We start from the raw sequence: 10,085 nt of genomic DNA on the forward strand, positions 1-10,085 counted from the left end.
CCGCTTCTCCCCGTGCTACCGGGTGCGGGATCTACAACCGGCGTCGCCGCTGGCGGGAGCCTCATCTTCTTGGCGCTGGGGCCAGCCGACTCCATTTTCCTTGTGGGGGTCGCGCCGAGCTCACGGGTTTGAGCAGATTAGCCAGAGATGAGCCTAGTGGCAGTGCGAGTTGTGAAGAAGGAGGGCTGGGGATTTCTGTAGGAGTGGAAGATGAGGAGCAAGCATTTACTGTACGAGTGAGGAAGAAGGTGAGCGGGGTTTTCTGGATGAGTGAGGAAGATTGGGGAGCGGGGGGAATTGGGTGGGGAGACGGAAGCGGGAGAGCGAGCTGTTCGTGTTTATAAGGCACGCTGCACTAACTACTCGCTTTTTCCCAAGAACCGCTCTCTTCTTTTGCGTTGCTGCATGACTGGCCATGCATGCAGGATGCATGTGCCCACCAGCCACTTCATGCGCCTGGTTTGTTACTAGGCCTATTTAATAGGGTGGTTATGGAGTAAATTAAGGAGATTTATTTTCTCTGTGTGCATCCACCAAATTAGAGGTTGCGGTACTGGATGCAGACACTCACATTAAACTAACATTCAGAAGAACAAAAGTTCAGCATGTCTATGCATCTCAATGATTCACCATACTATAACCAATATATAAAACTGTGAGAAGGTGTGGAAATAAAGAAAATCGGTCGATGCTTCTCTGAGCAAAGGGCCTCCCTGCGCACGCATTAATTTCCTGGGCATGCTTGTTTCTTCTCAATGTTGCGAGCACTTTGAGCATGTTGGCAACTCCATAGCTATCTAGCTGCCTCATCTTGCAATTGATGCTGACACATTTGCAGCAAACACATGAGGCAATAGAGATGACTCAACATGGGTCCATATTGTGCAGTTCTCCTGATATCCTATTCATTGTCCTGAATCTGAAAAGATAGGAAAACAGTAGCTATACTTAAAACGGTGTTGCAAAACAGTAGCACATATCAATAGCTCGGCATGACAAAACACGATCATCTGGACGAAGGGGATACTGACCTGCATGAGGAAGATTACATATAATTTCATAAGTCCTTGGTTGATTTCCACCTTCGGCTGCACTGCTTGTTTGCTCCTCCAGACATGACAGGATCGTTCCGCACTGCATTCAACAAGTCAACGTACGAATAAGCTAATTTCATCTTGCGGTGGTCATTGTACCTAGTTACGAATGTAGGAATACCTAGAGCACCATGAGGTTAGCTGACAGCAGGTAGATGCAGCCATATAAATTTTGTGCGGTGCTACCAAAATTGAGGTTTGTATACCTTCCCGTTATGAGAATTCTTCTTGAAGTTGGTAGAATGTGACGGCTTGTTCTTTGCATCAAACTTGCCTTTCCCCTGAGATTTGTTCTTGTTGTTTTGGGGCTGGTTGGGCTGGAAGTTCTTCTTGTGTACCATGTGGGCAGTAGAAGCTCCCTCGGCGACCCGAGCACGTGTGTCTTTTGCTCTCGCCTTCTTCTCAAAATCAAGAGTGCTAATGAGATTCAAAACAGAAAACTCATGTCTCTTGTTTTTCAGAGAAGTAGCAAAATCGTTCCACAAAGGTGGAAGCTTGGCAATGATGGTCCCACAACAAATTTGTCCGGCAACACACACTTAAAGTACTCAAGTTCCTTAGAGAGTGACTGTATCTCATGAGTCTGCTGAACAACAGAGCGCTCATCAGTCATCTTGTAGTCACAGAATTGCTCCATGACGTACAACTCGTTGCCAGCGCCCGAGGGCCCAAACATGGCCTCGAGCGCAGCCCACATGTCTTTGCCGCTGTCAAACAACATATACGAATCCACAATGGAATCGTCAAGAACACTCAGCAGGGTAGCTTTGAAGAGGGTATCCATGTTCTGAAAAGCTTCCTGCTGTGTAGGATTAAGATCGCCCTCAGGCTTACCCTTAGTGGCGTCATAGCAGCACATGATCTGAAACCAATATACTGCTCTTGTGCGCCACCTTTTATATTGCACCCCCTTAAAAGTAGGCGGCTTCAAAAGCGCAGCAAAACAACTCGGAGTAAATTGCCTGTGATCAGGTTTTTGGATTAGATTGTTGAATATATGAGCAATTTAGTATGAGATTTAATCCGAATCAGCAGTAAATAGATCATGACGACAATTGGAAACATCAAAGTAATGATGCGGACTAAACCAGGAGGACAGAATCACATACTGTACAACGGGAGTAGAACCGATGTGGTTGATGTTGTCACTCATGTCGTTGATGAAGAGGTTACCGAGGTCGAGGAAGAAGGCATTCGTTGAGGAAGTCGTCGCTGGCAGCAGTCACAGGAAAGGCGGGGTTCGGAGGACTGCTGTCCCTTCTCGCGGTGCACGCAGGAAGGAGGGCTGGAGAAGAATTGCGTGCCGGCGCTAAGATCTGGAACAGTGCGAAACCATATGATACAACGGCGGCTAGGGTAGAGCATGTCAGGTCGGAGTATAATAGTAGGCCTTTGGCCCCCAAACCCCACGTCCAATTCAATAATAGTTCAAAAAAAGTCAATAATAGCCCCACCAAGGTTTGTCTCAAAAAAAAACCCGGAGTAATTAAGGCGTCCGTTAGTCCCTTTAGTATAAATACAATATCATTAATAATGGCCCCACCTTTTGTCTCACAAAGTAGAGTATGTTGGAGTACAACTGGCTACACGTTTACAATCCGCTTCTCTTCTCTCTCCTCTTCTCTCTCCTTCAACTAAGCACAAATACTATATTTAAATCTTTATAGCCTGCTTATGTCATCTAATTATAGTAGTACTTGCTCTAAAAGTTACTATCCACTGTGTAGTCTGAAATGCCGGGCGTGCAACGGGCGGTGCCCTCGGTCGGCGCGCCGCTTCAACGGCAGAAGCAATGAGAGGTCGCGTCGCCCTGACTTGCCATCAATGTGGAGCGGCGGGCTTAGCTGGCGCCGGGCGGGAAGCGCGCGCGGGATGGGGGAGGGGTTTTTGTTGGGCCAAGAAGGTGAGAAGCCAACTTGGGATCGGTCCGGACGGGGAAATATCATGTGCTCCCATACTCTGCATATGGCACTAGTGTATGTTACTACTCCCTCCTTTCCGGTTTATAGAGATGTTTAGAGTAACATAGTAATATGTTACAGTACAAGTTACTCCCCACTATGACCAGCCTTGGCCTCTCCCAGTGCTCCACCATGTATAGCTGCTAAGCCTGCCACGTAGGCATAAAATATGATGTGGCACCAATAAACTAAGCACCTATGCATTGAACACTTGAGTTACTAAGCCATTTAATGAACTTAGCACCTCATCTAAAGAGCATTAATAGTATAGCCAGTTGCTGGCTATAAGCCTACAACCCATCTTATAGTCAACATGTACTACAAAGTGCCTAGGAGCATGTGCTAGAGCTGGCTCTTCATGAAGAGCCCGTCACCTTCTCTCTCCTCTTCTCTTTCCTCCAACTAAGCAGAAATATACTACTGTTTATTTCTTATAGCCCGCTGACTCAGCTCTATTATACTTTCTCTAAGCACATCTAAGGACTTGCTAGCACCCCCTTGACCGTGGACCTTGACGGTGTACGTCACCTTGTGTCTCATAATTTTCCTCGTCATCATCTGACTCCTAGCAGATCTCACCCACATCATCATTAGCATGCAGCCGCCTTGATAGATAACGTGTGCAGAAGGAGTAGAGGCGACTGGGGACGCACCACCACCACGTTCTGGGCACTCCGTATGTGCTCGTGTGCGTGCAGCGTGCGTGTTTTTCCATTGGTGCTAGCTCTAAGGCCGAGGCTGCGGTCGTCTTCGTCTCCGACTAGTAGTTGAGCAACGATGGCAAAGAGGTCATGCAAGAGATGCGTATGCGCCGTTGCGTGCGAGCTTCACCGTAGCACGACGAACCGGACGTCGCCGCGGATGGCGCACGCCTCCTTGCAGCCGAGTGTGTGCGCATGCATGTGTTATTCATGTGCATTCTGCGGCCGAGCGTGTGTGCATGCACGTCTTGTGTACGTGCGTTGTGTGCTCCATGCTGTGCGCGTATGTGCATGAGTTGGATCGGATGGAGTAAGTGCGTTTGCTTGTGTACATAATTTAGAGTGTAGATTCACTCATTTTGTCTCGTATGTAGTCCCTTATTGAAATATCTAAAAAGACTTATATTTGGGAACGGAGGGAGTATAAAACATCTTCAACTTAGCATCCTGATATACCGTTTCTAGTGGTTAGCGAAAATTTCATGTTCTTTTAGTTGTTGATAGGTGGGCAGGCAGCAAAAAACAGGGGAAAACGCGCAAGGTTCCTTGCAGACGCTCCACCGCGAGGTTCCTTGCTCCTCCTCGGTCGTCGGGAATCTATGCTCTTCAACTCTTTTCTTTTACGTGAGCTTTGTTCATCCTTTTCCCAACACGCGAGACATCTAGCATCAAGGTGCACGTGTCATGCAAGAAAATGGAGATAATCATATAAGCAGTGCGTAAGTGAGTCATGCGGGGGGGAAAGCGGGGGGAAACCATTTTCCGTAAGTGAGTCGTGCACTTTGATGGCACCTACGCAATATTTTTTCTGCTCGATGGCACGTGAAATGGCACGTGAATAGTGCATATACTCAACGACGGAGCACGGGATGGTAGCAATGACATGGTCAGCCCTTTTTTGGAGAGAGTACGTACTACTAGTAAATAACTTTGATGTGTCCCGTCAACTCGCAGAACAACGAGAAGCTTGATTACGCCTTCTCCCTCGCCAACGCGTGCGCGGTGGCTCGTAGCACGAGGAGAAACTTTTGCTTACAAGCGGTGGACGTGCAGCAGTTCATTTGGTGTCAGATTGCCAGAAGCACTACTGTAGAACCAACGACTTCCGGAAGAGGCGAAGAGCCAAGCGCAAGGTCACCTACTAACCTTAGGCTAGGCATAGTGGGAGTAACATAAGTAAAGGTATCTCCTTTTTTTATTCTAGAAACAACCACACGCGAATATCAAGGTGCTGGTTACGTAGAACAAATTTCCTGTAGTCCGTGCTCAGCACTCCTCTATCTCTCTTCTCAGCCAGCCAATGGACGCGCGGAGCCCATCATCTGTTTGCTCACATGCGGCCCCACATGTCAGTGAAAACGCAAGAGGACCCACTGAACCTGCACATCTTTCACCTCGACGTGCTGGTGATGAAAAACAAATCCAAGAAAGATCTTCGGTGGCCGCTTTTGGAGTTACTCAAGAGTAGTAAGATTCTATTTACAGTTTAACCCAAGATGCACATCTCGTGGCTTCAACTTATCAACTACCACTCTATTTTCTTTCATGACACGACCTGGATGCTGGATGTCCCACGCGTCGGCAAAAGGAGGAAGAACCCGACCAAATCTTCGGTTGTGCTCTCGGATTAGACTAGTTGTGCTAACTTAAAATTTTTATTCTGTACTCCCTCCGTTCCAAAATACTGGACTTCCATTTGTCCAAAAATGGATGTGCCTATATACTAAAACATGTCTAGGTACATATATATTTTGACAAATAGAAGGCATGTATTGTGCAACAGAGGGAGTAGAATGGATGCAAGTTTTTGTATTGGGAAAAAGAGTACATCCATATATTGATAGAGCGTTGGAGTTGGCCTTACAAGTGGGACCGCAGTTGAGGAAACCGACTATCGGCAAACCCCCACCTCACCCGCCGCGTGATTGCTGAGTTAGAGAAACAATGAGGTTGGAGATATTGCTCTAGCACGGACTCCAAGAAATATGGTGTCAGATGGAAGTCATGCTGGTGGCGTGTGCCGTAATCCTGGACGTGAATGCTTGTTCTGGCCCATGCCACCCTACTACTCCTACTACTTACTATATAGTACTACTAGTATCGAGGATTCGAGGTGCTGGTTACATATGGCTACAGTAAAAACACCCGCACGACGTGCGAAGCATGTGAAGCTAGTACAAATAGTGTACTACTATTGTTGATGATTGTCCTCATCCGATAACCTATTGCAATGCACGTACAATTATGTATTGGGAAAATATTTTTTTGCCTCGTCGCACCACTCACTCACAGAAGCAACTCGAAAGCCATTCATAAATTTAGTAAGTTTATCACAGGCATATCATTTTATTACATACAACAGGTCATCAACCCACATCGACAATGAGGATACATTATAAATACTAAAGTTTTCACCACACAACAAATAACAAGCAATGAAATGAACTTCAACTCAACCATTCCTCGGCGTTGGAAATGCTTGCTTTGAACCACAAGTGATTCTCTGGGACGGGGCATCTATTGTCGATCTCAAGACCAACGCAGGACTGATCATCCAGGCTGAAGCGGCCTACTATATCAGTACCAGGGTGGGGAACCACCCAAATGTCCGAGGTATAGACACAATTGCTTCTCATAAATGGTGCTAGTAACGTTGTGTCAACAGTAGTTGGATCGCCTTTCACCATCATCGGATAGTTTTGTCCAAGGAAGAGTGAGTTTTCTCCAAGACTATCAATTCTGTACCAGGGAGAAGGTGTTGGCGCTAGCACACTAGTATCCATCCCGAATACCATGCAACGGGTGTTTGAATAGGTCTGGAGAGTGCGACCATGGGAGACTACACCTGCTTCCTTAGCAGTAACATCATCAGTGGGCTGTATACACACGAGAAGAGGTGATCCATCGGAATTAGTTGCCAGGCGCCAACGAGTATATGGGCGCTGCTCGTCCTCATGCTCGTGATCATCACCATCGTCATCTCCCCCTTGGTTATAAAAATTTTCAAGTATAGGTTGTGGAATTTTCACAGGACCATGGAAACACAAGAAGAAGGTTAACTAGTAAAGGGAAACTTGCTAACCCGCATGCATGTGGATGAAACAATTATAATTACAGTGGAAGACAAATGTGCCGAAATCATAACGATTCCATGCAAAAACAGTTCCACGAGTGGTGGCAGCAAACACAAGGCTCTCGTATTCAATTGCATCACAGTACTCATCCGTGTACAGAAACTGATTTTTGAGCAATGTCCATCGAGTCAAACCAGCAACGACGACAACAAGCTTGTCGAAGATAGCAACAACTTCATAGTTGTTGTAATTCCAAGAGTGGGTGGGGACTCGAGAAATTGCTATCTTCCGTAGAAGACAATCACCATGATTGTATTTGAACATGCGTACAATACTGGTGTGCTCAACCTCAAGGCATTCTGCTGAGATTTTTGGAAGTGGAACCCGGTCACGAGTGTACACATTCACAAGTTCCCACTCGCAGTTGGACCCAATGTAAACAACCCAATCTCCATTTGCGCCTGCCCAGGCCTTGCCCTCAAGCGATGGCATCTTAACATCATACGTATCATTATCAAGCGGCATCAACTTGCATAGGGCGAGGCCTCCGTCGTGACGGCGCCAGTCATCAGGGTCATGGCAAAGAAGATAGGGGAGATCAAACCGTTCCTTGACTCTTGGGTTCCTTGTAATGATGTTATTAGTCGAGTCAAGAATGGGCTTGAACGAAACTGCCATGCTAGTCGAGGTGATGATGTCACACCGATCAATGAGTTCCTCCACCACGTCATCTTTCAGATCGGGGCAAGAATAATGGGGTCGTTTCCATCCTGTTCCCTCCATGGAGAAGACGATCGAACGATGGCAGAAGAAAGCGTGAAGGGCTGAAGGAAAATGGAGGAGGGAGAGGAAGAGCGTGCGACAGCAGTTCCAAATCGAGAGGGAAAGGAGAAGCGTCGGTGGACGGTTGCCAGTTTGCCACGGTTCACGAAGGGGTGCCCCGGCCTACACGTTGGTTCAGAAATACTCCTACTACTCGCCTCGTCTCACTGATATGTTGGAACGGGACCACATGTCAACGAAACATGGTGTGTAATTTCTCGTGCAAAATGCGATCTGGCCGCGTTGGCCCGAAGTGCCGCATTAGTTTTTTTTGAAAGTTTGCCGCATTAGTTATCGACCTTTATTTTTTTTAACATGCAATCTGAATGGATAGCTCCTGTGGTCATCACACGTGAGAGGATATAGTGATGGTTGATTCGCCCGAGCAACTTTACTGTGGGAATATGGGAGTACCAGTGGATTCAAGGAACAGAGAAATGATGGTTGCTTCGTCCGGGCAACTTACTGTGGCGAAGGTGGGGCTCTGTGATTTGACTGCTCACTAGTCATTACTACTGCGGCGCAACGACCGGGTGAATCTTTCCCTGAAGTTGTGTTGTGCACTCAATATAGCTGCATGGCAGGTGGAGCCGGATGAAGGATGTCCAACATGTCGGCGAAATGAAGTTGAATTGTTTCTAGAATTGCTATCAATCCTTCAGGATTTGTTTATATGTACGCATAATTTTGATGAAATTGTACTGTGATGCTATGAAGGTTTCAACTCTGGTTCCCGCAGGAAAAAAAGGTTTCAACTTAGGATTCATGTGTCTTGCCTCGAGATTATCTCGTTACAACATTCCATCAAATACAAATGAAACTACCATGGCTAATGCATCTCAATGGTTCGCAGATCAGCGCCAGTATTCACATCACAACTGAAGACAAAGTTGTGAGAAGGTGTACAAATAAAGAAAAAAAATATAATTGATCCATGCTGTTCGTAGGCATGGCTCCATTTCCTTGGCACAGTGTTCATTGCTTGGCAGCTAGTTTCACCCAGCTCTGTAGCCAAAAAAGAGGTGTATGAAGGACACCACAATCCGATCATTTTGTGCAGCTCTACTAAAATCGGGCGGACCATCCCTGTTTGCAAAGATATCCAGTCAGTGTGATTACAATAATAGTGGAACTAGATGATGAAACATAACACACATAAATAGAAGCTGATCACCTCTACGATCTCTCTTTAGGACTAACTTCTTGTCGGAGAAGATTAGGCACGGAGTTGGATGTGGAGGATAGCAAAACCAATCTCCCTTTCCGCAATCCCACAGAAATGTAAAAACGTTGCCCGTGTGACATTTTGGCGGAACTGCACAAAACACTCTTCAGAAAAGTGATTTGTGCAGTTCACCAAAAGGTCGCAATAGCAACAAGGTGAAAATGGATAGCCCTGTTTGTAAAAGGAGGTCGAAAGGAAACAATTACTGCCCAATAACACGAGTTGAAGACACATATGCCGACAAAAAAGAAGCATGTTCCATGTAAAAAGGGAAAGATAGCACATGGTGGTTTATCAAAAATGGTTTGAGGACGAGATTGCAAGATGGAAAGTACGCCGGCCGAGATACGGTTTAAGCAAACAACTAAAGAAGATTCACATGCAGCAACGTGGGAAGATGGGCAGTGGAGCAAGGACAGAGGAAGCTCTACCTGAGGGTCGTTGGGATGTTACTAGGAGGGCGCCGGCGGCCGGGATCTGCCCATACTGCGGCAGCGAGCAAGTGGCGAAGGCCCTACCGCGCCGAAGCTTGGTCAGAGAGAATGACGGGTACCGCAGATCGGGATGAGCTGCCTCAACACCGTCGAACGGAGAGACGATGCACAACCTCCCTTTCTGCCGACGGACGGGATGCGGCCGGATCACTGACCAACGCTGAGAGAGAGAGGCCACGGCGGCCTTGTTTGAGATTGTGTGACGAGACTCACAAGAGACAAACCCATTTTTCCATTTTCCCCACGGCAATCGTTTTATATTCTGGGCATGGTACCCGACCCTCCTTCGAGTAAACAACCGCTACACGCGTCAAATTATCACGTGGGCTTCCTTTTCGTACAGAAACGAACTGCACCGTGTACCCGCGCGGGTGTGGCCGGGAAAGAGACATGAGTACGTGCGTCCTGCGTGCACTTCTTCTTTAGGTGCAGGTACATACGTGGTTGGGTGTGAGAGACATGGTTTGTGTGAAACAGAGGCAATGTGTTGATGATATCTCAATCAGAAAAACGTAACATATGCAATGTGTGTGAAACGGAGTCATGGACGTGAGATATCGATAGAATTGAAAACAAGGATGAAGTGTGTGGCTGCGCGATCGATAAAGAGTGCCATCGAATTTGTGTTTGCCCACGTCAAAGATACAGGGCGGCTGGCCTACTAGAATTTGAGAGGGCAGAGGTGCAGTTCTTCTCTGTGGTATGGATACCTAC

The sequence above is a fragment of the Triticum dicoccoides genome, chromosome 3B (genome assembly GCF_002162155.2).
Source record: "Triticum dicoccoides isolate Atlit2015 ecotype Zavitan chromosome 3B, WEW_v2.0, whole genome shotgun sequence".
Lineage (NCBI taxonomy): Eukaryota > Viridiplantae > Streptophyta > Magnoliopsida > Poales > Poaceae > Triticum > Triticum dicoccoides.